The sequence below is a fragment of the Entelurus aequoreus genome, linkage group LG22, assembly GCF_033978785.1.
Source record: "Entelurus aequoreus isolate RoL-2023_Sb linkage group LG22, RoL_Eaeq_v1.1, whole genome shotgun sequence".
In the NCBI taxonomy this organism is placed as follows: Eukaryota; Metazoa; Chordata; class Actinopteri; order Syngnathiformes; family Syngnathidae; genus Entelurus; species Entelurus aequoreus.
Window position 1 is genome coordinate 27,439,171 of NC_084752.1, and position 27,173 is coordinate 27,466,343.

Consider the following 27,173-nt stretch of genomic DNA (forward strand, 5'->3'; position numbering starts at 1 on the left):
TACCCGCTCCTAAGGTCAAAGTTACCAGGCCTTCGGTGGTGATGTCATTAGCACGCACAGATGTGAGAGCCTTTGAAACACCACCAAGGTGGGGTGGTACTTTAGGTGCTACAGAGGGTGTAGAGGTAGTTAACGCCCTCTCAAGGACATTAATTTTAATAATTAGAGTCTGTATCAGTCAGGTCAACCCCCAAAACAACATAAAAGGGACGATGGGCACCACTTACCATAGTATGTTGTCTGCATTCGACACCAATGGTTCAGGGTTGAGTCGTAACAAATATAGAGGTTATTACCACGGTAATAGCTATTGTGTCCCCCGTAATTAATCACACTGCATAGGTCAAAAAAATAAGTCTTGCTATCCCCTTTGACCCAGTCTATTTAAAGTCCGCTGTTTGTTCTTAGACACTTGTCAGTCACTGTCGTCAGGAAGGATGAACTGAGACACAAAGACAGTAGAACACGCCCAAGCACCAGTCCGTCAGGGAACACTACCGGGTGTGACATCCTGCTTTTCGTCTATCAAAATCAGAGTAATTCAGGTAACGAAACGGGGATAAACATCAAACTTTTCACTTAATATAACGACACAGATAGTTATGCTGAAAACAAGCAAGAGAAATTGGATAACTTCGAGTATAAAGGCTGGTCTCAAATAAGGATATACAATATAGAAGTTAAAAAGAGTAATATAGGTAGAAAATCTCTCTCTCAGCGTCGTCTTCTGGGCTGTAGGATTATGTGTGTGTAATTAAAGCCTCGCTCTTCTATGACACTAAAAATGAGTCGTTTTCTGCTCCCGTTCTTCTTCAGCTGCCTCAGGCTCAAAAGGCGCTGCTGGGGGTCGAGTGGGGCAGATGTAGTGGCGATGTCAGCAATGACATCCGCTGGTAATCTGTCAGGTTCTTCAGCAGGAGTGTAGAGGGAGAGGTGGTACCAGGTGTCCCCTTTTCCAGCTAGTCGAAGGGCGTGAGACGTCCGTTCCACGACCTTGAAGGGACCACCTGGGCTCCGTCCACTTGCGTTTGATGACCTTGATCTTGACCCTCTCAGCGGCCGGAAGGGAATCTGGAGTGGCGGGCTGTCATCCTCGTATCTGTACAGAAGAACTGGCACACAAATTCTGCATTTTTTGTGTAAAATACCATTTTGGTTTTACGCTGAGTCCTCCTTCCATGGCGGCTGCTGGTCCTGGGCTGACCTGTATGCAGCTCATAGGGTGAAAAAACTCAAAGGGCGGTAAGATAGTTTTATTCACGGACCTTCGAATGATCATTAACGCTAATTGCAACATGTCAATCCAATTAAATTTGGTCTGTGCACAGATTTTAGCCAATTAGTTTTTAATGTTCTGGTCCATCCTTTCAACCTTACCTTGGGACTCAGGATGGTACCCCAAACCTGTGTTCTAGTCCGAAAGCCTTTTCGACCAAGGCTAAGTGAGTTTTTTTTTTTTAAATGGTTGCCGTTGTCTGACCTAATCTTTTTGGGGAAACCATGTCGGGGTACTAGGTCATTCACAAGTCATTTAATTACTGATGTTGCATCCTCTTTTGAGGCTGTTGTTGCTTCCGGCCAACCACTGTGATTGTCAACACAAGTCAGTACGTACCTTTTCCCTTGTACCGTATTGATCATATCAGTGAAATCAAAGACTATACATGATTCACCCTGACCTCCTCCATATTCTAAATTTGATCTACTAAACTACTATCGATGTGTAAAATCGTTATTTTCAAATTAAAATTAGTTATAACTTCTTACCCACGGTAAAAACGTTAAAACTATGGAATGTGTCAGAGTCGGATGATTGTCGATTTTGTTCCAAGGAATCTGTATCCACCCTCACTCACCCCCTTCTGTTTCTGAAAAAAGCACTGTGTTAATCATACTATCACTTTCAGAAACATCTAAGAAAAAGGTCAGCTAATAGTCAAGTAGCGGAGGGCAGGTTCGAAGGCAGGTCATGTTTGAGGTCAATGATTGTCTCTTTAGCCTCTATGGTCCACTGGGGGGTGTTGTTAGGGTAGGGGACCCCTTAGCAATATCACAAATAACTCAAACTCAACTAAACCCTAGCTTTTATGTAACTTATTCAATATGGTGAAAGTAACAAATATGCTTATATTTGTATTGTCACCAATACTAGAAAAATACTACCCTTGTGGCGAATGCTTTAGCAATAGTATTTTGAAATTTTACCACACCTGGTAGCCCCAATAATTCATTAAGTCAAGCTCATGTTGTAGAAAGTTGAATGATGCGGACACGTTTGTTACTGAATACTTTCTATCAGACTTCTGCCATGGCAACTTTGTGTATGTAATGAGCAACTATAATTATTTGATATGCTTAAATGTGTAATGTGTCGTTTTAGCTCAGCTGTTGTGTAGCTGCTAGCTCCTCGTAGCCTACAGGTGTCTAAAGTGCAGCCCATAGTTATGTGTTTAACACAACTATGTGCTAAACCTAAACAATTGAAAATGTGGTATTTGGGTGTCGGTGTAATGTTTGGCAGCTACGCCGTGTCTTATCATTGCACCTAAGTTCTTTGGTTTTGTAGGCGAGACAGAGAGCAAGTGAACAATGTGGGACACAATTGTGTCCATCTTATACCATGCTAGTTGTTTCAAAGATAGGTCAACATGAGCAACCACACCTTGAGTTCCAACATATATAAATATACAAAGGAGTCAAAGGTCTCCTGGTATGAGTGTCTAACTGGTGATCATAACATATGGCGAGTCGGGTGGCAGAACACACGGAAGCATCTCAGCCAGTCAGGGTTTTCACTGTTAGAGCAGTTGGATGTCAGCCATTCCTGTTGTTTCAGGCTGTGGTAGGAGCCTTGGTAGTTGTGTCGCAGCTTGGGGGTTGAGCCGTCAGGTAACACCAGGAATGTTCCTTCTGTGCGATTTGAATGTCAGGGTACAGTCTGTAAAGGAGGTCCAGCAATCTGAACCGGAAGTGGTTTGGTGACAGGTAACCTTGTGACCCCAGCGAAGCCTTCGACCTTTAAAGAGGAAGCACACAGTTTCTTTGGTACCTCTGCATTCAGAATCGAATGGGTGGCGCCAGTGTCAATCACGAACTGATAACATTGTCCGTTGACACTCATGTCCAGCAGGGGGCCAGTCTGTATCTCCTGCTGGGGCTCCTGCGGTGGGCGTCCTTTGCCACGCCGGTATAATGTTCGTTTGCCGGCAAACCGGGACCTTTCCTGTTCAGAAATATTCGGACATTCTCGAGCCCAGTGACCAGGCTGGTCACAGGCAAAACAGTTTCTTCCCCGGATTGACTTTGAAGCACCGTGTTGTCCACCACCCGAGTCCAACCGTCTGGTCGCACGTCTGTTGAGGATTCTTTCCTCCACCTGTTGGAACTCAAAAGCAAGGTCACCCACTGCTGAATATATCCTAGCTGATCTTTGACCTTTTGGTTCTTTTAACCTTTTATTTTCAGCGATCTGTAAATTAAGGAGTTGCTTCCTTGCTGCTCTGTCATTAGCCTTATCATCCTCATCTTGAGGAAAGAGACTGCGCATAGCAGTAGCTATGTTTGTAACGTATGGTGTTATCGGTGAGGTCGAAGATTCAGCCATTAATCCTGCTTGTTGTTCTGTATTTTTGCCATCTTGTGTGGAAACACAACGATACAAAATGCCTCTAAAGTGTCCTACTGAGAGAGTGCACCCTGCTGTTAGTTTGTCTAACGTGTTAAGCCAAAGACTCCCACCTTCAGACGCAGGTGGGAGTTTGTCAACAATGGCCTGCATGTCTGCATCGGCAAGAGACTTATATTAAAGTAGGCCCCTATAATTGTCATGTGTCAAAAATGTCTGGTGTGCACCGCCCTCTGCTGGAGGAAAATGGTCAGACTTGCAAAATAAGGGGTTAATACTTTCTCTTTTAACGTTGATGTTCCAGGTAATTTAATGTTCAGTGAATGTATAGGATAGGCCGATGTCGTTGTGGCTTGTACAGCCCTTTGAGACACTTGTGATTTAGGGCTATATAGATAAACATTGATTGATTGATTGATTGATGGTTGATGGTTGATTATATGACCAAAATGAACTTATTTCATTTATTCATTCATTTTTTATCGCACTCATAGTTTTCCATTCCATTTTGCATTTAATTATTCCTATTGATTTCTTCCCATTTCACTCAAACAACTAAACAAACAAATAAACAAACTTGCAGCTAACCACAATCAACAGCATACCATTTACGAATACCTTCATTTGTCACTTTCTCATCTTTCTTTCACTTTCGTTTTCTTTTACAAACAACATCCTGTATCCATCTCTTCCTTGCACTTCACACAATGTTTCTATTTTCTGTTCTCCTAGAAACCATTCACATAACGTTAGGTTATAAACATCCTTTTCCCATATTTTCTCAAACCATCCTCTTCACCCTCAATCTTCCTTCACCTGCTCTCTTTTTCTCTCTCTCTCCTTCTCACTGGAGTAGGAGGCGGTGGCCTAGTCAAAGTCTGGGCGGGTCGTTTGAATTGTCTTGCGCATGCGCGGCAGGCAAAACACCAATCAGTCTAGTCTGTCCTATTTGTCTCATTAATCATCGGTTCTTTTGCTGCATTTCGTTTTTCCACGTAATCCCCGTTTACTTTTATCATACGCCAAACTCTTAAATTCTCGAGCACCAACCCTGTTCCATTTTCACCAGCGCGCGCACACACACACACATGCACGTGTAAGCACTCACGCACACACAAGCAAGTTACGCACACACACCCACGCACACGTAAGCACTCTCTCTGCGTTTCACTTTACCATAAAACTTCCAGTTAATTTTTTATTTTATTTTTTATTTTACCAGACGTTTGAGTTCACAACTTTTCGAGTATTGTAAACTCCCTCTTAACCCTTTCAAGGAACGTTCTCTTTTCTTTTTTTTTTTTCTTTTTTTTTTCTTTTTAAACTTTACCTGCTAATTCCATTGTCGACAACAGTGCATTCAATTGATTATTAAACAGTAATGATTCATCACATTTTCCCCAGCCGTCATCACATTCTTTTCTGTCATACTCCTTGGTTATTGTGTCTATTTTTCCTTAATTTTAGCGCACACTAAAGTGTCGCCGGGACCTCACAACCGGGGAGTCTTTATTGTATTTATTACAAATGGCCTCCAGCCGTGGAATTTATCATATGGTACAGAAGGGCCTCCTCCCGTACGATTCTTAATTTTAACGCACACGTTAATGCCGTAGGGAACTCGCAACCAGGGAGTATTTATTGTATTTTACAAATGGCCTCCAACCCATCCTTAATTTGTGTGCACATAAAAATGTCAACAGGGATCTCACAACCGGGGAGTATTTACTGTACCATATGATGGGCATCCAACCCGTTACTCTTTTAGGCGGCGACCAACTACCCAGGGTGAGCCACACCCAACTATTAGTTCACTCGTCAATGAAACTGCCCGTCACGGTAATCGAGACACAATGACGTGAGTTGACCACTTATTTACAATTTTAATGCAATGGCAGGCTCGGCAAAAATGCAATCAATCTATCAAAATCACCATTCTGTGTCTGGGGTACAAAGCAGTGTTTAACTTACAGACTTCTGGGCAGACTCCTAATGCAGATTTTATCTAAAAAGAAAGGTTCTGCTTACCTTGAATTATGTTTTGGCCTTGTGAGTCTGTCCAGAAGATTGCAAGAGAAGGTCCAATTGTCAGCGTGTCATCCCGGACGAGCCCCCAAATTGTTGCGTTTGACCAGATGTTCCTCCAAGTGGGATGTAAAACGCTGGTCAGTCCCAAGTTCCTTAATGACATATCAACTGAACTCAAAAGGTACCACCAAGCACAGAATAGGTATTTTGTAATTTTATTGTCAAATATTTGAGAATAGAGACCAGCCTCGAACAACACATACAAATGCGCAGCCCAAGTTGATCTGGCCTTCCACAGGCAAAAAGCAACTCTTTTCACACAAAGAAAGCCCCCATCCCCCCTCAACACTGATAAGAAGAGAGACTTGGGGGTTGTGTTCACATTCCTGATGGTTTACGACCCTGTCTAACCAGGCAATCTGAAGACAAAGAGAAACTAGTATACAGAGTAAAATTAAGGAAACAAATATGAGCTGATTCAAATATGATTATGAATAAAGAAATAGCTCTTAAACATATGCATTATCTACAATACCATCAGTTGTTGGTTAAGTAGTGTCACCTTGAAACCGTGTGTTACCTTGGTGTGGCCGGGAATGGGGTCGGCCAAAGTACATTCAGCCTGTAGATCACTCTTGTTTCTCTTCAAGTCGCATAAATCTTTCGCCTTTTACTAAAGATTTCCGTGGGGAGGAAAAACAAGAGGCTTACTAAATTTTTTAATGCCCTGTGAAGCAGGGCTTCTCTTTCCTGTGAAAACAATACATAATGAGCGGTGGTTGACTGTTGCAATGTTTAGTGTGCGGTTGCAACAATACCAAGGTGACAGCCAGTGGTGAACATGTGGTAATGGATGGATCCGGTCTCATTTAAAACTTGGAATTTCCCTGCCAATATTCAGGTCCCCAGTCAATTGACCAGTGCTTTTCTTTTTGAACTTGTTACAATCCACTTGATTTCATCGGGGGAAAGTAAATTAATTTGAACTGTCTTGGTTTTTCTAAATTTGAAACCGTAAAATGTGTTGTAAGTCAACAAAATGCACCCTGTGAGTGAAAACAGTAGTCTTGCAGATGACTTCCTCTCAGCAATTGTTAGAACGTTAAGACTATACTTTCAGGGATCATTTCTAAAGATATTGTCTTGAGAAATGTGTTTCTACAGTGAAGGTCTTGCTAACCATGATGATGAGATTAGATGTTTCTTCCTGAACATGAAGCTGACATGGAACAATGATTCTGTCATGTGTTCTTTGTCATTGATGATTGTTCTTTGCTTCTTAATGAGGTTTTGATGGAGGGAATATGTTCAGAGTGGTTACCTACATCTTTAATAAGAAAGTCTTCAAAGATGTATGGCTTATTGCTAAAATGTGACTCTTTGATTAAAGCATTCTCAGTTGGATATGAGGAGACTAGTCTTCCAATGAACAGTGGAAACAAATTGTACGACCGCATGGCACTTCAACACCCATAACTTGAATATTTGGAAATGGAAGAAAAACAAATTAAACTGATGCCTATCGTGTTTTGGCTAAGTACCAGAACCCGTTTTGCCCGTTAAACCAAGGCGAGATGATACTTGACTAAATTCCGTGGACATTTGTAAGGTGCTGCAGCATTGCTTGGGAATGTGACTGGATACCATCAGTTGTTGGTTAAGTAGTGTCACCTTGAAACCGTGTGTTACCTTGGTGTGGCCGGGAATGGGGTCGGCCAAACTACATTCAGCCTGTAGATCACTCTTGTTTCTCTTCAAGTCGCATAAATCTTTCGCCTTTTACTAAAGATTTCTGTGGGGAGGAACAACAAGAGGCTTACCAAATTTTTTAATGCCCTGTGAAGCAGGGCTTCTCTTTCCTGTGAAAACAATACATAATGAGCGTGGGTTGACTGTTGCAATGTTTAGTGTGTGGTTGCAACAATACCAAGGTGACAGCCAGTGGTGAACATGTGGTAATGGATGGATCCGGTCTCATTTAAAATTTGGAATTTCCCTGCCAATATTCAGGTCCCCAGTCGATTGACCAGTGCTTTTCTTTTTGAACTTGTTACAATCCACTTGATTTCATCGGGGGAAAGTAAATTAATTTGAACTGTCTTGGTTTTTCTAAATTTGAAACCGTAAAATGTGTTGTAAGTCAACAAAATGCACCCTGTGAGTGAAAACAGTAGTCTTGCAGATGACTTCCTCTCAGCAATTGTTAGAACGTTAAGACTATACTTTCAGGGATCATTTCTAAAGATATTGTCTTGAGAAATGTGTTTCTACAGTGAAGGTCTTGCTAACCATGATGATGAGATTAGAATCTAATCTCATCATCATGGTTAGCAAGACCTTCACTGGCCCGCGGGCCAAATGCGGCCCGCCGGACGCTAGTTTGAGGCCCCCGCCTTGATATGAAAGTTTAATGTTAGTGCGGCCCGCGCGAGTTTGACATGGATGCTGTATGGTATCATGTACCCAGAAATGACAGCTTAAAGCTGTGTGCACACCGGACACAATTGACACGATTTTGTCCCGCCCATACGCGAGCGAGCCCGCCTGTTTTGCTTTTTCTCTCATCATCCATGACTGAGATCACCACCATCACTGCGCTGTACTGCTCTGAAAGTCCGAAGCTCCGCTGTCATTTCTGGGTACATGATACCCTCTGGAGGCGTCACATTCTCCCTAGTTCTCCCTATAAACGTGCATTTTTTTCACACTGACAGGCTCAGATAGTTACAATAAGTGTCCGACAACATACTAGAAAGGAGAAATGAACGTATGTCTACCTTTAGCTTGAGATCGCTGTTTGTTGTTGTTCTGCTGCTGTGTGGACTAAAGGGGTGTTCACAGCAAAAGCGACAAAAATAATCGCAAAATACTCAAAAATACTCCCATGGTCAGTAAACGGCCGCCGGTAAACTGTGGGTTTTTCCCCCAGTTCTCTCCTTCAGTGCTGCTGCTCTGAGCCGGCTGCCTGCCAGCTAGCAGTGGTTCAGTCCTCCGGTCCAGTCCCGCGAAAAAAATAAACAACCTCCGGTCTGCATTGACTTTGTATGTAATCTCGTCGGTTTTCCCCCGGTTCTCTCCCTCCGAAACTCCCGGTCAGGTAAACCGCCAGCGAACTCCGGTCCAGTCCCATTCCCCCGGTCAGGGGAAGTTCACAGGGGATTCACCGGCTCTCTCCTCCCGGTCAGTAAACAGGGGATTCACCGGCTCTCTCCCTCCAGAGCCGGCTGCGAAACATAAACTCTCCTGGTCGTTAAACGGTTGTCGGTAAACTCTGTCTTCCATAAACTGCAGCGGGCACAGCAGCCTGCAGGACACCGCACAGGACCTGTGTGCAGTAACGTTATGAGACTCTCCACACTGATTGGCTCTCGCAACAAACAGCGATCTCAAGCTAAAGGTAGACATACGTTCATTTCTCCTTTCTAGTATGTTGTCGGACACTTATTGTAACTATCTGAGCCTGTCAGTGTGAAAAAAATGCACGTTTATAGGGAGAACTTATAATATAAATATTAAACGGCCACCACAAACACTTTGTGTTTCCATGGTTTCTGACGTTCAACCAATCACTAACTGTGCCGTGCTCGACGTCATATGCAGGCGCAGGACCCTGAGCCAATCTGGTACCAGCGGAAATTACGTTCTTTGTACGTCAGCTAAACACTAAAACTTAAACTTCAACACAACAGCGATACCTAGTGAAATTATATATTACACAGCCCCAAACATGTCTTTCTCAAAGCCTGCAGTGAAGAGAAAGGTTGGTGATGAGCACAGACAATTTCAGGAAAAGTGGGAAATTCAGTATTTCTTTGTGGAGCACAGGGGCACTCCGACGTGTCTTATTTGCACAGAGAAAGTTGCGGTGCATAAGGAATACAATTTGAAACGTCATTACACAACTAGACATGCTGAGGACTATGCAAAATACCAGGGAGATGAGAGAGCCAACCGAGTTGCCAATCTTAAAACATGTCTACTGAAGCAACAAGATTTTTTTAAGAAAGTAACCAAAGAGAATAACGCAGCAGTCGAAGCTAGCTATGTGGTTAGTGAGATGATTGCTAAAGCAGGAAAGCCATTTACAGAAGGTGAATTTGTCAAAAAGTGCCTGTTACAGGCTGCAAGTATTGTCTGTCCAGAAAAGAAAGGTCAGTTCAGCAACATCAGCCTTTCTGCCAACACCGTGGCAGAGCGCATTTGTGACATGTCAAGTGACATTTATGATCAACTGTGTGAGAAAGCAAAATGTTTCAGTGTATACTCAGTCGCTCTTGATGAGACCACAGACATCACTGACACTGCCCAGCTCGCAATATATGTCCGTGGTGTTGATGACAATTTTGAAGTGACAGAGGAGTTGCTCACAGTAATGCCAATGCATGGCCAGACCACCGCTCAGGAGATATTTCACCAGCTGTGTGATGCCATTGAGAATGCCGGTTTTTCATGGAAGAGATTTGTTGGGATAACAACTGATGGAGCGCCATCAATGACAGGGAGGAAAAATGGACTGGTGGCACTTGTTCAAAAAAAACTGGAAGAGGAGGGTGTGGAGGAAGCCATAGCTCTGCACTGCATTATCCATCAGCAGGCCCTTTGCAGCAAATGCCTGAAATTTGACAACGTGATGTCTGTTGTTGTGCAATGCATCAACCACATCAGATCCAGGGGCTTAAAACACAGAAGGTTCCGTGCTTTTTTAGAAGAAATGGAGTCAGAATATGGGGACGTGCTTTACTTCACCGAGGTACGTTGGCTCAGCAGGGGAAACATGTTGAAGAGATTTTTTGAGTTGAGAGCAGAAGTGAAAGTCTTCATGGAGAAGAATGGGGTGGCTGTTCCTGTGTTAAGTGATCCTATATGGCTCATGGACTTAGCTTTTCTTGTTGATGTCACGCATGAGCTTAATGTACTGAACAAGAGGTTACAAGGCCAGGGGCAACTTGTCAGTGCTGCCTATGACAATGTGAGAGCATTCTCCACAAAACTTATGCTATGGAAAGTTCAGCTATCTCAGACAAACCTTTGCCATTTCCCAGCATGCAAGGCACTTGTGGATGCAGGCACACCATTCAGTGGTGAGAAGTATGCTGATGCCATTTTGAAGCTACAGGAGGAATTTGACCACAGATTTGCAGACTTCAAGACGCACAGAGCCACATTTCAAATTTTTGCGGACCCCTTCTCCTTTGATGTGCAAGATGCCCCTCCTGTGCTTCAAATGGAGCTCATTGACCTGCAGTGCAACTCTGAACTCAAAGCCAAGTTCAGGGAGGTGAGTGGAAGAGCAGACAAGCTTGGGCAATTTTTGAGAGAATTGACTCCCAGCTTCCCTGAGCTTTCCAGAATGTTCAAGCGGACCATGTGCCTTTTTGGGAGCACGTACTTGTGTGAAAAGCTCTTCTCCACCTTGAACTTCAATAAGTCCAAGTACAGGACCAGACTTACTGATGAGCATCTTCAAAGTCTACTGAGGGTCTCAATTGCTTCCTCCCTCAAGCCAAATGTGGCTCGGCTATGCGAGAGGAAGCGCTGCCAGACCTCTAGCCAAAAGTAGGCAAGAGAAGCCATGTTCAGAACAGTTCATGTTGAAAGTTTCATTAATGTTCATGTTAAAGGTTAAATAACTGTTAATACTGTTAATTTGAATCTGAAAAAAAATAATTTCTCTACCCACCAACTATATGTGGTTTCTTAAGTTTTTCTTATTTGCTGTTTTATTATTATTTTATTTATTTATTACTGATTGATTGATTTATTTTCTTTATTCTTTATTTGTTTATTTATTTTTTCATCTTATTTTGTGTAGAAAATTAAAAATTAAGATATTTGAGAACAGTGGAATGTTTTATCAGAGCTTTTCTTGTGGAAAACCGGAACCAAAGCACTGAAAAAGTGTAGGGTATAGCAGAAGCAAAAGCATTGAAGACAGTTTTTTTTTTCTTTTTTTTTCTGTTTTTAATAAATGCGTTTTTTTTGTTGAAAACCTGATGCGGCCCAGCCTCACCCAGACCCTAGCTCCAGTGGCCCCCAGGTAAATTGAGTTTGAGACCCCTGGATTAGATGTTTCTTCCTGAAGATGAAGGTGACATGGAACAATGATTCTGTCATGTGTTCTTTGTCATTGATGATTGTTCTTTGCTTCTTAATGAGGTTTTGATGGAGGGAATATGTTCAGAGTGGTTACCTACATCTTTAATAAGAAAGTCTTCAAAGATGTATGGCTTATTGCTAAAATGTGACTCTTTGATTAAAGCATTCTCAGTTGGATATGAGGAGACTAGTCATCCAATGAACAGTGGAAACAAATTGTACGACCGCATGGCACTTAAACACCCATAACTTGAATATTTGGAAATGGAAGACAAACTAATTAAACTGATGCCTATCGTGTTTTGGCTAAGTACCAGAACCCGTTTTGCCCGTTAAACCAAGGCGAGATGATACTTGACTAAATTCCGTGGACATTTGTAAGGTGCTGCAGCATTGCTTGGGAATGTGACTGGATACCATCAGTTGTTGGTTAGTGTCACCTTGAAACCGTGTGTTACCTTGGTGTGGCCGGGAATGGGGTCGGCCAAAGTACATTCAGCCTGTAGATCACTCTTGTTTCTCTTCAAGTCGCATAAATCTTTCGCCTTTTACTAAAGATTTCCGTGGGGAGGAACAACAAGAGGCTTACTAAATTTTTTAATGCCCTGTGAAGCAGGGCTTCTCTTTCCTGTGAAAACAATACATACTGAGCGGTGGTTGACTGTTGCAATGTTTAGTGTGCGGTTGCAACAATACCAAGGTGACAGCCAGTGGTGAACATGCGGTAATGGATGGATCCGGTCTCATTTAAAACTTGGAATTTCCCTGCCAATATTCAGGTCCCCAGTCAATTGACCAGTGCTTTTCTTTTTGAACTTGTTACAATCCACTCTATTTCATCGGGGGAAAGTAAATTAATTTGAACTGTCTTGGTTTTTCTAAATTTGAAACCGTAAAATGTGTTGTAAGTCAACAAAATGCACCCTGTGAGTGAAAACAGTAGTCTTGCAGATGACTTCCTCTCAGCAATTGTTAGAACGTTAAGACTATACTTTCAGGGATCATTTCTAAAGATATTGTCTTGAGAAATGTGTTTCTACAGTGAAGGTCTTGCTAACCATGATGATGAGATTAGATGTTTCTTCCTGAACATGAAGCTGACATGGAACAATGATTCTGTCATGTGTTCTTTGTCATTGATGATTGTTCTTTGCTTCTTAATGAGGTTTTGATGGAGGGAATATGTTCAGAGTGGTTACCTACATCTTTGATAAGAAAGTCTTCAAAGATGTATGGCTTATTGCTAAAATGTGACTCTTTGATTAAAGCATTCTCAGTTGGATATGAGGAGACTAGTCTTCCAATGAACAGTGGAAACAAATCGTACGACCGCATGGCACTTAAACACCCATAACTTGAATATTTGGAAATGGAAGAAAAACAAATTAAACTGATGCCTATCGTGTTTTGGCTAAGTACCAGAACCCGTTTTGCCCGTTAAACCAAGGCGAGATGATACTTGACTAAAATCTGTGGACATTTGTAAGGTGCTGCAGCATTGCTTGGGAATGTGACTGGATACCATCAGTTGTTGGTTAAGTAGTGTCACCTTGAAACCGTGTGTTACCTTGGTGTGGCCGGGAATGGGGTCGGCCAAAGTACATTCAGCCTGTAGATCACTCTTGTTTCTCTTCAAGTCGCATAAATCTTTCGCCTTTTACTAAAGATTTCCGTGGGGAGGAACAACAAGAGGCTTACTAAATTTTTTAATGCCCTGTGAAGCAGGGCTTCTCTTTCCTGTGAAAACAATAACAATGAGCGGTGGTTGACTGTTGCAATGTTTAGTGTGTGGTTGCAACAATACCAAGGTGACAGCCAGTGGTGAACATGTGGTAATGGATGGATCCGGTCTCATTTAAAACTTGGAATTTCCCTGCCAATATTCAGGTCCTCAGTCAATTGACCAGTGCTTTTCTTTTTGAACTTGTTACAATCCACTTGATTTCATCGGGGGCAAGTTAATTAATTTGAACTGTCTTGGTTTTTCTAAATTTGAAACCGTAAAATGTGTTGTACATCAACAAAATGCACCCTGTGAGTGAAAACAGTAGTCTTGCAAATGACTTCCTCTCAGCAATTGTTAGAACGTTAAGACTATACTTTCAGGGATCATTTCTAAAGATATTGTCTTGAGAAATGTGTTTCTAAAGTGAAGGTCTTGCTAACCATGTTGATGAGATTAGATGTTTCTTCCTGAACATGAAGCTGACATGGAACAATGATTCTGTCATGTGTTCTTTGTCATTGGTGATTGTTCTTTGCTTCTTAATGAGGTTTTGATGGAGGGAATATGTTCAAAGTGGTTACCTACATCTTTAATAAGAAAGTCTTCAAAGATGTATGGCTTATTACTAAAATATTATGCTTTGATTAAAGCATTCTCAGTTAGATATGAGGAGACTAGTCTTCCAATGAACAGTGGAAACAAATCGTACGACCGCATGACACTTAAACACCCATAACTTGAATATTTGGAAATGGAAGAAAAACTAATTAAACTGATGCCTATCGTGTTTTGGCTAAGTACCAGAACCCGTTTTGCCCGTTAAACCAAGGCGAGATGATACTTGACTAAATTCCGTGGACATTTGTAAGGTGCTGCAGCATTGCTTGGGAATGTGACTGGATACCATCAGTTGTTGGTTAAGTAGTGTCACCTTGAAACCGTGTGTTACCTTGGTGTGGCCGGGAATGGGGTCGGCCAAAGTACATTCAGCCTGTAGATCACTCTTGTTTCTCTTCAAGTCGCATAAATATTTCGCCTTTTACTAAAGATTTCCGTGGGGAGGAACAACAAGAGGCTTACTAAATTTTTTAATGCCCTGTGAAGCAGGGCTTCTCTTTCCTGTGAAAACAATACATAATGAGCGGTGGTTGACTGTTGCAATGTTTAGTGTGTGGTTTCAACAATACCAAGGTTACAGCCAGTGGTGAACATGCGGTAATGGATGGATCCGGTCTCATTTAAAACTTGGAATTTCCCTGCCAATATTCAGGTCCTCAGTCAATTGACCAGTGCTTTTCTTTTTGAACTTGTTACAATCCACTTGATTTCATCGGGGGCAAGTTAATTAATTTGAACTGTCTTGGTTTTTCTAAATTTGAAACCGTAAAATGTGTTGTACATCAACAAAATGCACCCTGTGAGTGAAAACAGTAGTCTTGCAAATGACTTCCTCTCAGCAATTGTTAGAACGTTAAGACTGTACTTTCAGGGATCATTTCTAAAGATATTGTCTTGAGAAATGTGTTTCTAAAGTGAAGGTCTTGCTAACCATGATGATGAAATTAGATGTTTCTTCCTGAACATGAAGCTGACATGGAACAATGATTCTGTCATGTGTTCTTTGTCATTGGTGATTGTTCTTTGCTTCTTAATGAGGTTTTGATGGAGGGAATATGTTCAAAGTGGTTACCTACATCTTTAATAAGAAAGTCTTCAAAGATGTATGGCTTATTACTAAAATATTACTCTTTGATTAAAGCATTCTCAGTTAGATATGAGGAGACTAGTCTTCCAATGAACAGTGGAAACAAATCGTACGACCGCATGGCACTTAAATACCCATAACTTGAATATTTGGAAATGGAAGAAAAACTAATTAAACTGATGCCTATCGTGTTTTGGCTAAGTACCAGAACCCGCTTTGCCCGTTAAACCAAGGCGAGATGATACTTGACTAAATTCCGTGGACATTTGTAAGGTGCTGCAGCATTGCTTGGGAATGTGACTGGATACCATCAGTTGTTGGTTAAGTAGTGTCACCATGAAACCGTGTGTTACCTTGGTGTGGCCGGGAATGGGGTCGGCCAAAGTACATTCAGCCTGTAGATCACTCTTGTTTCTCTTCAAGTCGCATAAATCTTTCGCCTTTTACTAAAGATTTCCGTGGGGAGGAACAACAAGAGGCTTACTAAATTTTTTAATGCCCTGTGAAGCAGGGCTTCCCTTTCCTGTGAAAACAATAACAATGAGTAGTGGTTGACTGTTGCAATGTTTAGTGTGTGGTTGCAACAATACCAAGGTGACAGCCAGTGGTGAACATGTGGTAATGGTTGGATCCGGTCTCATTTAAAACTTGGAATTTCCCTGCCAATATTCAGGTCCCCAGTCAATTGACCAGTGCTTTTCTTTTTGAACTTGTTACAATCCACTTGATTTCATCGGGGAAAGTAAATTAATTTGAACTGTCTTGGTTTTTCTAAATTTGAAACCGTAAAATGTGTTGTAAGTCAACAAAATGCACCCTGTGAGTGAAAACAGTAGTCTTGCAGATGACTTCCTCTCAGCAATTGTTAGAACGTTAAGACTGTACTTTCAGGGATCATTTCTAAAGATATTGTCTTGAGAAATGTGTTTCTACAGTGAAGGTCTTGCTAACCATGATGATGAGATTAGATCAGACCTGGGCATTCTGCGGGCCGCATCCGGCCCTTTGTACGTCCCTGTCCGGCCCGCGTGAGGCCAATTTTAAATTACAAAATAAAATTTAAAAAGTATCTATTTCGAGTGTGCAATACAACGGTGCTGCTTTTGTTTTGAAAAGCGTTATTTGTATTACGTGCGCGCAGCGGCAATCACAAATACAAAATAAAATTTAAAAAAAACATCTTTGTCGTGCGTGCAATACAACTGTGCGGCTTTTATTTTGAAAAGTGTTATATGTGCGTATGTCCTGTGAGGGAAGGCGCACAGCGACAAGTGATGCCCGGTTATCCCCGAGACGCTAAAAAGAGAAAAGTTGATGACGAATGGCGTGTTTTAAAAAAGACATGGACTGCCAAGTAAAGGTAAAGCAGTGTGCTTATTTGTGGTACACACGTTGCTGTCTTTAAAGAATATAGTGTAACGACCTGATGAAGTAGATGTTGTCTTCTTGAGTTGCGTAAATGAGAAGTGAGGAGACGTGCGTGTGGAAGGAAAGAGATATGTTGAGCTGTGTTAGTATAGCTTGCTCAATAAAAGTTTAAAAAGAGCGTCAGACTTCGTGTGCACTTCTTCTGGACTCTACAATTGGTGTCAGAAGTAAAACTTTGCGCATACTGCACTGTTTGTGTGCTACGTCATCGGGAGGTACGTGCCACGAGAGAGAGAGAGAGAGAGAGAGAGAGAGAGAGAGAGAGAGAGAGAGAGAGAGAGAGAGAGAGAGAGAGAGAGAGAGAGAGAGAGAGAGAGAGAGAGAGAGAGAGAGAGAGAGAGAGAGAGAGAGAGAGAGAGAGAGAGAGAGAGAGAGAGAGAGAGAGAGAGAGAGAGAGAGAGAGCGCGTTTACAGGTGCAGCCACGCTGCTTGCCACGGGGGGAATTCCGCCCTCAATGAAGACTCCCAGGTTTGATGGCAAGGCGAACTGGGAGGCATTTCATCCCACTTGTGACATCAATTGTAGCGTCCAGAAGAAGTGCACACCAAGCCTGACGCTCTTTTTAAACTTTTATTGAGTAACCTATACTAACACAGCTCAACTTATCTCGTTCTTTCCAAAAAGAAAACCAATCCTCACTCCTCATTTCCGCAACAGCAACGCTTCTTCCTTCTTCGCCAATCACCTTACAGGCGTGCTACGTTCACAACAAAGAGGATGCAGGATGAAGTGACAGAAATTGAAATTTTTGTATTGTAATATACATCAGGAAGTGTTGTGTAAGAAAGTGTTAAAAATTAAACCATCAAAAGCCATCTGCTTTTGTATAAAGATAAGTTAGGTTAAATGAAAATATTATTATTATCTATCTTACGGTATATCAAAAATAATTTCAGCAAAATTTAATTGAAATATTGTCGGTGTGGCCCTCCAGCAGTGCTCGGGTTGCTCATGCGGCCCCCGGTAAAAATTAATTGCCCACCCCTGGATTAGATGTTTCTTCCTGAACATGAAGCTGACATGGAAGAATGATTCTGTCATGTGTTCTTTGTCATTGATGATTGTTCTTTGCTTCTTAATGAGGTTTTGATGAAGGGAATATGTTCAGAGTGGTTACCTACATCTTTAATAAGAAAGTCTTCAAAGATGTATGGCTTATTGCTAAAATGTGACTCTTTGATTAAAGCATTCTCAGTTGGATATGAGGAGACTAGTCTTCCAATGAACAGTGGAAACAAATCGTACGACCGCATGGCACTTAAACACCCATAACTTGAATATTTGGAAATGGAAGAAAAACTAATTAAACTGATGCCTATCGTGTTTTGGCTAAGTACCAGAACCCGTTTTGCCCGTTAAACCAAGGCGAGATGATACTTGACTAAAATCCGTGGACATTTGTAAGGTGCTGCAGCATTGCTTGGGAATGTGACTGGATACCATCAGTTGTTGGTTAAGTAGTGTCACCTTGAAACCGTGTGTTACCTTGGTGTGGCCGGGAATGGGGTCGGCCAAAGTACATTCAGCCTGTAGATCACTCTTGTTTCTCTTCAAGTCGCATAAATCTTTCGCCTTTTACTAAAGATTTCCGTGGGGAGGAACAGCAAGAGGCTTACTAAATTTTTTAATGCCCTGTGAAGCAGGGCTTCTCTTTCCTGTGAAAACAATAACAATGAGCAGTGGTTGACTGTTGCAATGTTTAGTGTGTGGTTGCAACAATACCAAGGTTACAGCCAGTGGTGAACATGCGGTAATGGATGGATCCGGTCTCATTTAAAACTTGGAATTTCCCTGCAAATATTCAGGTTCTCAGTCAATTGACCAGTGCTTTTCTTTTTGAACTTGTTACAATCCACTTGATTTCATCGGGGGAAAGTTAATTAATTTGAACTGTCTTGGTTTTTCTAAATTTGAAACCGTAAAATGTGTTGTACATCAACAAAATGCACCCTGTGAGTGAAAACAGTAGTCTTGCAAATGACTTCCTCTCAGCAATTGTTAGAACGTTAAGACTGTACTTTCAGGGATCATTTCTAAAGATATTGTCTTGAGAAATGTGTTTCTAAAGTGAAGGTCTTGCTAACCATGATGATGAGATTAGATGTTTCTTCCTGAACATGAAGCTGACATGGAACAATGATTCTGTCATGTGTTCTTTGTCATTGATGATTGTTCTTTGCTTCTTAATGAGGTTTTGATGGAGGGAATATGTTCAGAGTGGTTACCTACATCTTTAATAAGAAAGTCTTCAAAGATGTATGGCTTATTGCTAAAATGTTACTCTTTGATTAAAGCATTCTCAGTTGGATATGAGGAGACTAGTCTTCCAATGAACAGTGGAAACAAATCGTACGACCGCATGGCACTTGAACACCCATAACTTGAATATTTGGAAATGGAAGAAAAACTAATTAAACTGATGCCTATCGTGTTTTGGCTAAGTACCAGAACCCGTTTTGCCCGTTAAACCAAGGCGAGATGATACTTGACTAAAATCCGTGGACATTTGTAAGGTGCTGCAGCATTGCTTGGGAATGTGACTGGATACCATCAGTTGTTGGTTAAGTAGTGTCACCTTGAAACCGTGTGTTACCTTGGTGTGGCCGGGAATGGGTTCGGCCAAAGTACATTCAGCCTGTAGATCACTCTTGTTTCTCTTCGAGTCGCATAAATCTTTCGCCTTTTACTAAAGATTTCCGTGGGGAGGAACAACAAGAGGCTTACTAAATTTTTTAATGCCCTGTGAAGCAGGGCTTCTCTTTCCTGTGAAAACAATACATAATGAGCGGGGGTTGACTGTTGCAATGTTTAGTGTGCGGTTGCAACAATACCAAGGTAACAGCCAGTGGTGAACATGTGGTAATGGTTGGATCCGGTCTCATTTAAAACTTGGAATTTCCCTGCCAATATTCAGGTCCTCAGTCAATTGACCAGTGCTTTTCTTTTTGAACTTGTTACAATCCACTTGATTTCATCGGGGGAAAGTAAATTAATTTGAACTGTCTTGGTTTTTCTAAATTTGAAACCGTAAAATGTGTTGTAAGTCAACAAAATGCACCCTGTGAGTGAAAACAGTAGTCTTGCAGATGACTTCCTCTCAGCAATTGTTAGAACGTTAAGACTATACTTTCAGGGATCATTTCTAAAGATATTGTCTTGAGAAATGTGTTTCTACAGTGAAGGTCTTGCTAACCATGATGATGAGATTAGATGTTTCTTCCTGAACATGAAGCTGACATGGAAGAATGATTCTGTCATGTGTTCTTTGTCATTGATGATTGTTCTTTGCTTCTTAATGAGGTTTTGATGGAGGGAATATGTTCAGAGTGGTTACCTACATCTTTAATAAGAAAGTCTTCAAAGATGTATGGCTTATTGCTAAAATGTTACTCTTTGATTAAAGCATTCTCAGTTGGATATGAGGAGACTAGTCTTCCAATGAACAGTGGAAACAAATCGTACGACCGCATGGCACTTAAACACCCATAACTTGAATATTTGGAAATGGAAGAAAAACTAATTAAACTGATGCCTATCGTGTTTTGGCTAAGTACCAGAACCCGTTTTGCCCGTTAAACCAAGGCGAGATGATACTTGACTAAAATCCGTGGACATTTGTAAGGTGCTGCAGCATTGCTTGGGAATGTGACTGGATACCATCAGTTGTTGGTTAAGTAGTGTCACCTTGAAACCGTGTGTTACCTTGGTGTGGCCGGGAATGGGTTCGGCCAAAGTACATTCAGCCTGTAGATCACTCTTGTTTCTCTTCAAGTCGCATAAATCTTTCGCCTTTTACTAAAGATTTCCGTGGGGAGGAACAACAAGAGGCTTACTAAATTTTTTAATGCCCTGTGAAGCAGGGCTTCTCTTTCCTGTGAAAACATTACATAATGAGCGGGGGTTGACTGTTGCAATGTTTAGTGTGCGGTTGCAACAATACCAAGGTAACAGCCAGTGGTGAACATGTGGTAATGGTTGGATCCGGTCTCATTTAAAACTTGGAATTTCCCTGCCAATATTCAGGTCCTCAGTCAATTGACCAGTGCTTTTCTTTTTGAACTTGTTACAATCCACTTGATTTCATCGGGGGAAAGTAAATTAATTTGAACTGTCTTGGTTTTTCTAAATTTGAAACCGTAAAATGTGTTGTACGTCAACAAAATGCACCCTGTGAGTGAAAACAGTAGTCTTGCAGATGACTTCCTCTCAGCAATTGTTAGAACGTTAAGACTATACTTTCAGGGATCATTTCTAAAGATATTGTCTTGAGAAATGTGTTTCTACAGTGAAGGTCTTGCTAACCATGATGATGAGATTAGATCAGACCTGGGCATTCTGCGGCCCGCGGGCCGCATCCGGCCCTTTGTACGTCCCTGTCCGGCCCGCGTGAGGCCAATTATAAATTACAAAATACATTTTAAAAAGTATCTATTTCGAGTGTGCAATACAACGGTGCTGCTTTTGTTTTGAAAAGCGTTATTTGTATTACGTGCGCGCAGCGGCAATCACAAATACAAAATAAATTTAAAAAAAACATCTTTGTCGTGCGTGCAATACAACTGTGCGGCTTTTATTTTGAAAAGTGTTATATGTGCGTATGTCCTGTGAGGGAAGGCGCACAGCGACAAGTGATGCCCGGTTATCCCCGAGACGCTAAAAAGAGAAAAGTTGATGACGAATGGCGTGTTTTAAAAAAGACATGGACTGCCAAGTAAAGGTAAAGCAGTGTGCTTATTTGTGGTACACACGTTGCTGTCTTTAAAGAATATAGTGTAACGACCTGATGAAGTAGATGTTGTCTTCTTGAGTTGCGTAAATGAGAAGTGAGGAGACGTGCGTGTGGAAGGAACGAGATATGTTGAGCTGTGTTAGTATAGCTTGCTCAATAAAAGTTTAAAAAGAGCGTCAGACTTCGTGTGCACTTCTTCTGGACGCTACAATTGGTGTGAGAAGTAAAACTTTGCGCATACTGCACTGTTTGTGTGCTACGTCATCGGGAGGTACGTGCCACGTGAGGAGCTCGCCGCAAAGAGAGAGAGAGACAGAGAGAGAGAGAGAGAGAGAGAGAGAGAGAGAGACAGAGAGAGAGAGAGAGAGAGAGAGAGAGAGAGAGAGAGAGAGAGAGAGAGAGAGAGAGAGCGTTTACAGGTGCAGCCACGCTGCTTGCCACGGGGGGAATTCCGCCCTCAATGAAGACTCCCAGGTTTGATGGCAAGGCGAACTGGGAGGCATTTCATCCCACTTGTGACATCAATTGTAGCGTCCAGAAGAAGTGCACACCAAGCCTGACGCTCTTTTTAAACTTTTATTGAGTAACCTATACTAACACAGCTCAACTTATCTCGTTCTTTCCAAAAAGAAAACCAATCCTCACTCCTCATTTCCGCAACAGCAACGCTTCTTCCTTCTTCGCCAATCACCTTACAGGCGTGCTACGTTCACAACAAAGAGGATGCAGGATGAAGTGACAGAAATTGAAATTTTTGTATTGTAATATACATCAGGAAGTGTTGTGTAAGAAAGTGTTAAAAATTAAACCATCAAAAGCCATCTGCTTTTGTATAAAGATAAGTTAGGTTGAATGAAAATATTATTATTATCTATCTTACGGTATATCAAAAATAATTTGAGCAAAATTTAATTGAAATATTGTCGGTGTGGCCCTCCAGCAGTGCTCGGGTTGCTCATGCGGCCCCCGGTAAAAATTAATTGCCCACCCCTGGATTAGATGTTTCTTCCTGAACATGAAGCTGACATGGAACAATGATTCTGTCATGTGTTCTTTGTCATTGATGATTGTTCTTTGCTTCTTAATGAGGTTTTGATGGAGGGAATATGTTCAGAGGGGTTACCTACATCTTTAATTAGAAAGTCTTCAAAGATGTATGGCTTATTGCTAAAATGTGACTCTTTGATTAAAGCATTCTCAGTTGGATATGAGGAGACTAGTCTTCCAATGAACAGTGGAAACAAATCGTACGACCGCCTGGCACTTAAACACCCATAACTTGAATATTTGGAAATGGAAGAAAAACGAATTAAACTGATGCCTATCGTGTTTTGGCTAAGTACCAGAACCCGTTTTGCCCGTTAAACCAAGGCGAGATGATACTTGACTAAAATCCGTGGACATTTGTAAGGTGCTGCAGCATTGCTTGGGAATGTGACTGGATACCATCAGTTGTTGGTTAAGTAGTGTCACCTTGAAACCGTGTGTTACCTTGGTGTGGCCGGGAATGGGGTCGGCCAAAGTACATTCAGCCTGTAGATCACTCTTGTTTCTCTTCAAGCCGCATAAATCTTTCGCCTTTTACTAAAGATTTCCATGGGGAGGAACAACAAGAGGCTTACTAAATTTTTTAATGCCCTGTGAAGCAGGGCTTCTCTTTCCTGTGAAAACAATAACAATGAGTGGTGGTTGACTGTTGCAATGTTTAGTGTGTGGTTTCAACAATACCAAGGTTACAGCCAGTGGTGAACATGCGGTAATGGATGGATCCGGTCTCATTTAAAACTTGGAATTTCCCTGCCAATATTCAGGTCCTCAGTCAATTGACCAGTGCTTTTCTTTTTGAACTTGTTACAATCCACTTGATTTCATCGGGGGAAAGTAAATTAATTTGAACTGTCTTGGTTTTTCTAAATTTGAAACCGTAAAATGTGTTGTACATCAACAAAATGCACCCTGTGAGTGAAAACAGTAGTCTTGCAAATGACTTCCTCTCAGCAATTGTTAGAACGTTAAGACTATACTTTCAGGGATCATTTCTAAAGATATTGTCTTGAGGAATGTGTTTCTAAAGTGAAGGTCTTGCTAACCGTCATGATGAGATTAGATGTTTCTTCCTGAACACGAAGCTGACATGGAAGAATGATTCTGTCATGTGTTCTTTGTCGTTGATGATTGTTCTTTGCTTCCTAATGAGGTTTTGATGGAGGGATTATGTTCAGAGTGGTTACCTACATCTTTAATAAAAAAGTCTTCAAAGATGTATGGCTTATTGCTAAAATGTTACTCTTTGATTAAAGCATTCTCAGTTGGATATGAGGAGACTAGTCTTCCAATGAACAGTGGAAATAAATCGTACGACCGCATGGCACTTAAACACCCATAACTTGAATATTTGGAAATGGAAGAAAAACTAATTAAACTGATGCCTATCGTGTTTTGGCTAAGTACCAGAACCCGTTTTGCCCGTTAAACCAAGGCGAGATGATACTTGACTAAAATCTGTGGACATTTGTAAGATGCTGCAGCATTGCTTGGGAATGTGACTGGATACCATCAGTTGTTGGTTAAGTAGCGTCACCTTGAAACCGTGTGTTACCTTGGTGTGGCCGGGAATGGGGTCGGCCAAAGTACATTCAGCCTGTAGATCACTCTTGTTTCTCTTCAAGTCGCATAAATCTTTCGCCTTTTACTAAAGATTTCCGTGGGGAGGAACAACAAGAGGCTTACTAAATTTTTTAATGCCCTGTGAAGCAGGGCTTCTCTTTCCTGTGAAAACAATACATAATGAGCGGTGGTTGACTGTTGCAATGTTTGGTATGCGGTTGCAACAATACCAAGGTTTTACAGCCAGTGGTGAACATGTGGTAATGGTTGGATCCGGTCTCATTTAAAACTTGGAATTTCCCTGCCAATATTCAGGTCCTCAGTCAATTGACCAGTGCTTTTCTTTTTGAACTTGTTACAATCCACTTGATTTCATCGGGGGAAAGTAAATTAATTTGTACTGTCTTGGTTTTTCTAAATTTGAAACCGTAAAATGTGTTGTACATCAACAAAATGCACCCTGTGAGTGAAAACAGTAGTCTTGCAAATGACTTCCTCTCAGCAAATGTTAGGACGTTAAGACTGTACTTTCAGGGATCATTTCTAAAGATATTGTCTTGAGAAATGTGTTTCTAAAGTGAAGGTCTTGCTAGCCATGATGATGAGATTAGATGTTTCTTCCTGAACATGAAGCTGACATGGAACAATGATTCTGTCATGTGTTCTTTGTCATTGATGATTGTTCTTTGCTTCTTAATGAGGTTTTGATGGAGGGAATATGTTCAGAGTGGTTACCTACATCTTTAATAAGAAAGTCTTCAAAGATGTATGGCTTATTGCTAAAATGTTACACTTTGATTAAAGCATTCTCAGTTGGATATGCGGAGACTAGTCTTCCAATGAACAGTGGAAACAAATCGTACGACCGCATGGCACTTAAACACCCATAACTTGAATATTTGGAAATGGAAAAAAAACGAATTAAACTGATGCCTATCGTGTTTTGGCTAAGTACCAGAACCCGTTTTGCCCGTTAAACCAAGGCGAGATGATACTTGACTAAAATCTGTAGACATTTGTAAGGTGCTGCAGCATTGCTTGGGAATGTGACTGGATACCATCAGTTGTTGGTTAGGTAGTGTCACCTTGAAACCGTGTGTTACCTTGGTGTGGCCGGGAATGGGGTCGGCCAAAGTACATTCAGCCTGTAGATCACTCTTGTTTCTCTTCAAGTCGCATAAATCTTTCGCCTTTTACTAAAGATTTCCGTGGGGAGGAACAACAAGAGGCTTACTAAATTTTTTAATGCCCTGTGAAGCAGGGCTTCTCTTTCCTGTGAAAACAATACATAATGAGCGGGGGTTGACTGTTGCAATGTTTAGTGTGCGGTTGCAACAATACCAAGGTAACAGCCAGTGGTGAACATGTGGTAATGGTTGGATCCGGTCTCATTTAAAACTTGGAATTTCCCTGCCAATATTCAGGTCCTCAGTCAATTGACCAGTGCTTTTCTTTTTGAACTTGTTACAATCCACTTGATTTCATCGGGGGAAAGTAAATTAATTTGAACTGTCTTGGTTTTTCTAAATTTGAAACCGTAAAATGTGTTGTAAGTCAACAAAATGCACCCTGTGAGTGAAAACAGTAGTCTTGCAGATGACTTCCTCTCAGCAATTGTTAGAACGTTAAGACTGTACTTTCAGGGATCATTTCTAAAGATATTGTCTTGAGAAATGTGTTTCTACAGTGAAGGTCTTGCTAGCCATGATGATGAGATTAGATGTTTCTTCCTGAACATGAAGCTGACATAGAACAATGATTCTGTCATGTGTTCTTTGGCATTGATGATTGTTCTTTGCTTCTTAATGAGGTTTTGATGGAGGGAATATGTTCAGAGTGGTTACCTACATCTTTAATAAGAAAGTCTTCAAAGATGTATGGCTTATTGCTAAAATGTGACTCTTTGATTAAAGCATTCTCAGTTGGATATGAGGAGACTAGTCTTCCAATGAACAGTGGAAACAAATCGTACGACCGCATGGCACTTAAACACCCATAACTTGAATATTTGGAAATGGAAGAAAAACTAATTAAACTGATGCCTATCGTGTTTTGGCTAAGTACCAGAACCCGTTTTGCCCGTTAAACCAAGGCGAGATGATACTTGACTAAATTCCGTGGACATTTGTAAGGTGCTGCAGCATTGCTTGGGAATGTGACTGGATACAGTTGTTGGTTAAGTAGTGTCACCTTGAAACCGTGTGTTACCTTGGTGTGGCCGGGAATGGGGTCGGCCAAAGTACATTCAGCCTGTAGATCACTCTTGTTTCTCTTCAAGTCGCATAAATCTTTCGCCTTTTACTAAAGATTTCCGTGGGGAGGAACAACAAGAGGCTTACTAAATTTTTTAATGCCCTGTGAAGCAGGGCTTCTCTTTCCTGTGAAAACAATACATAATGAGCGGTGGTTGACTGTTGCAATGTTTAGTGTGCGGTTGCGACAATACCAAGGTGACAGCCAGTGGTGAACATGTGGTAATGGATGGATCCGGTCTCATTTAAAACTTGGAATTTCCCTGCCAATATTCAGGTCCTCAGTCAATTGACCAGTGCTTTTCTTTTTCAACTTGTTACAATCCACTTGATTTCATCGGGGGCAAGTTAATTAATTTGAACTGTCTTGGTTTTTCTAAATTTGAAACCGTAAAATGTGTTGTACATCAACAAAATGCACACTGTGAGTGAAAACAGTAGTCTTGCAAATGACTTCCTCTCAGCAATTGTTAGAACGTTAAGACTATACTTTCAGGGATCATTTCTAAAGATATTGTCTTGAGAAATGTGTTTCTACAGTGAAGGTCTTGCTAACCATGATGATGAGATTAGATGTTTCTTCCTGAACATGAAGCTGACATGGAACAATGATTCTGTCATGTGTTCTTTGTCATTGATGATTGTTCTTTGCTTCTCAATGAGGTTTTGATGGAGGGAATATGTTCAGAGTGGTTACCTACATCTTTAATAAGAAAGTCTTCAAAGATGTATGGCTTATTGCTAAAATGTGACTCTTTGATTAAAGCATTCTCAGTTGGATATGAGGAGACTAGTCTTCCAATGAACAGTGGAAACAAATCGTACGGCCGCATGGCACTTAAACACCCATAACTTGAATATTTGGAAATGGAAGAAAAACTAATTAAACTGATGCCTATCGTGTTTTGGCTAAGTACCAGAACCCGTTTTGCCCGTTAAACCAAAGCGAGATGATACTTGACTAACATCTGTGGAC

The 27,173-nt window shown here is 41.3% G+C and overlaps 23 non-coding genes and 6 pseudogenes across 23 annotated transcripts; all 29 read left to right on the plus strand.

Annotated features, from left to right (window-relative positions):
* The first annotated feature begins 6,284 nt into the window (after positions 1–6,284).
* Positions 6,285–6,395, plus strand: LOC133640143 (U5 spliceosomal RNA). Its single transcript, XR_009824046.1, has one exon. It is a non-coding gene; the product is annotated as a U5 spliceosomal RNA (small nuclear RNA).
* Positions 6,396–6,757: 362 nt separating this feature from the next.
* LOC133640196 (small nucleolar RNA U3) lies at positions 6,758–6,971 on the plus strand. The gene has a single exon (XR_009824099.1). It is a non-coding gene; the product is annotated as a small nucleolar RNA U3 (small nucleolar RNA).
* Positions 6,972–7,393: 422 nt separating this feature from the next.
* LOC133640147 (U5 spliceosomal RNA) lies at positions 7,394–7,504 on the plus strand. The gene has a single exon (XR_009824050.1). It is a non-coding gene; the product is annotated as a U5 spliceosomal RNA (small nuclear RNA).
* A 362-nt stretch (positions 7,505–7,866) lies between these two features.
* LOC133640036 (small nucleolar RNA U3) lies at positions 7,867–7,981 on the plus strand (annotated as a pseudogene).
* A 3,673-nt stretch (positions 7,982–11,654) lies between these two features.
* LOC133640038 (small nucleolar RNA U3) lies at positions 11,655–11,840 on the plus strand (annotated as a pseudogene).
* Positions 11,841–12,258: 418 nt separating this feature from the next.
* On the plus strand, positions 12,259–12,369 carry LOC133640108 (U5 spliceosomal RNA). The gene has a single exon (XR_009824013.1). It is a non-coding gene; the product is annotated as a U5 spliceosomal RNA (small nuclear RNA).
* Positions 12,370–12,731: 362 nt separating this feature from the next.
* LOC133640197 (small nucleolar RNA U3) lies at positions 12,732–12,945 on the plus strand. Its single transcript, XR_009824100.1, has one exon. It is a non-coding gene; the product is annotated as a small nucleolar RNA U3 (small nucleolar RNA).
* Positions 12,946–13,367: 422 nt separating this feature from the next.
* LOC133640109 (U5 spliceosomal RNA) lies at positions 13,368–13,478 on the plus strand. Its single transcript, XR_009824014.1, has one exon. It is a non-coding gene; the product is annotated as a U5 spliceosomal RNA (small nuclear RNA).
* A 361-nt stretch (positions 13,479–13,839) lies between these two features.
* Positions 13,840–14,053, plus strand: LOC133640014 (small nucleolar RNA U3). The gene has a single exon (XR_009823932.1). It is a non-coding gene; the product is annotated as a small nucleolar RNA U3 (small nucleolar RNA).
* Positions 14,054–14,475: 422 nt separating this feature from the next.
* Positions 14,476–14,586, plus strand: LOC133640156 (U5 spliceosomal RNA). The gene has a single exon (XR_009824059.1). It is a non-coding gene; the product is annotated as a U5 spliceosomal RNA (small nuclear RNA).
* Positions 14,587–14,948: 362 nt separating this feature from the next.
* LOC133640015 (small nucleolar RNA U3) lies at positions 14,949–15,162 on the plus strand. Its single transcript, XR_009823933.1, has one exon. It is a non-coding gene; the product is annotated as a small nucleolar RNA U3 (small nucleolar RNA).
* A 422-nt stretch (positions 15,163–15,584) lies between these two features.
* LOC133640110 (U5 spliceosomal RNA) lies at positions 15,585–15,695 on the plus strand. Its single transcript, XR_009824015.1, has one exon. It is a non-coding gene; the product is annotated as a U5 spliceosomal RNA (small nuclear RNA).
* Positions 15,696–16,055: 360 nt separating this feature from the next.
* LOC133640040 (small nucleolar RNA U3) lies at positions 16,056–16,171 on the plus strand (annotated as a pseudogene).
* Positions 16,172–17,550: 1,379 nt separating this feature from the next.
* Positions 17,551–17,723, plus strand: LOC133640037 (small nucleolar RNA U3; annotated as a pseudogene).
* Positions 17,724–18,145: 422 nt separating this feature from the next.
* Positions 18,146–18,256, plus strand: LOC133640129 (U5 spliceosomal RNA). Its single transcript, XR_009824033.1, has one exon. It is a non-coding gene; the product is annotated as a U5 spliceosomal RNA (small nuclear RNA).
* Positions 18,257–18,617: 361 nt separating this feature from the next.
* On the plus strand, positions 18,618–18,831 carry LOC133640219 (small nucleolar RNA U3). The gene has a single exon (XR_009824122.1). It is a non-coding gene; the product is annotated as a small nucleolar RNA U3 (small nucleolar RNA).
* Positions 18,832–19,253: 422 nt separating this feature from the next.
* LOC133640141 (U5 spliceosomal RNA) lies at positions 19,254–19,364 on the plus strand. The gene has a single exon (XR_009824044.1). It is a non-coding gene; the product is annotated as a U5 spliceosomal RNA (small nuclear RNA).
* A 362-nt stretch (positions 19,365–19,726) lies between these two features.
* On the plus strand, positions 19,727–19,940 carry LOC133639986 (small nucleolar RNA U3). Its single transcript, XR_009823905.1, has one exon. It is a non-coding gene; the product is annotated as a small nucleolar RNA U3 (small nucleolar RNA).
* A 422-nt stretch (positions 19,941–20,362) lies between these two features.
* Positions 20,363–20,473, plus strand: LOC133640112 (U5 spliceosomal RNA). The gene has a single exon (XR_009824017.1). It is a non-coding gene; the product is annotated as a U5 spliceosomal RNA (small nuclear RNA).
* Positions 20,474–20,835: 362 nt separating this feature from the next.
* On the plus strand, positions 20,836–20,951 carry LOC133640039 (small nucleolar RNA U3; annotated as a pseudogene).
* Positions 20,952–22,285: 1,334 nt separating this feature from the next.
* Positions 22,286–22,458, plus strand: LOC133640035 (small nucleolar RNA U3; annotated as a pseudogene).
* A 422-nt stretch (positions 22,459–22,880) lies between these two features.
* LOC133640155 (U5 spliceosomal RNA) lies at positions 22,881–22,991 on the plus strand. Its single transcript, XR_009824058.1, has one exon. It is a non-coding gene; the product is annotated as a U5 spliceosomal RNA (small nuclear RNA).
* A 361-nt stretch (positions 22,992–23,352) lies between these two features.
* On the plus strand, positions 23,353–23,566 carry LOC133640027 (small nucleolar RNA U3). Its single transcript, XR_009823942.1, has one exon. It is a non-coding gene; the product is annotated as a small nucleolar RNA U3 (small nucleolar RNA).
* A 422-nt stretch (positions 23,567–23,988) lies between these two features.
* Positions 23,989–24,099, plus strand: LOC133640113 (U5 spliceosomal RNA). The gene has a single exon (XR_009824018.1). It is a non-coding gene; the product is annotated as a U5 spliceosomal RNA (small nuclear RNA).
* Positions 24,100–24,463: 364 nt separating this feature from the next.
* On the plus strand, positions 24,464–24,677 carry LOC133639972 (small nucleolar RNA U3). The gene has a single exon (XR_009823892.1). It is a non-coding gene; the product is annotated as a small nucleolar RNA U3 (small nucleolar RNA).
* Positions 24,678–25,099: 422 nt separating this feature from the next.
* Positions 25,100–25,210, plus strand: LOC133640114 (U5 spliceosomal RNA). The gene has a single exon (XR_009824019.1). It is a non-coding gene; the product is annotated as a U5 spliceosomal RNA (small nuclear RNA).
* Positions 25,211–25,572: 362 nt separating this feature from the next.
* Positions 25,573–25,786, plus strand: LOC133639998 (small nucleolar RNA U3). Its single transcript, XR_009823917.1, has one exon. It is a non-coding gene; the product is annotated as a small nucleolar RNA U3 (small nucleolar RNA).
* Positions 25,787–26,204: 418 nt separating this feature from the next.
* On the plus strand, positions 26,205–26,315 carry LOC133640115 (U5 spliceosomal RNA). Its single transcript, XR_009824020.1, has one exon. It is a non-coding gene; the product is annotated as a U5 spliceosomal RNA (small nuclear RNA).
* Positions 26,316–26,677: 362 nt separating this feature from the next.
* Positions 26,678–26,891, plus strand: LOC133640077 (small nucleolar RNA U3). Its single transcript, XR_009823982.1, has one exon. It is a non-coding gene; the product is annotated as a small nucleolar RNA U3 (small nucleolar RNA).
* The last annotated feature ends 282 nt before the right edge of the window (positions 26,892–27,173 follow it).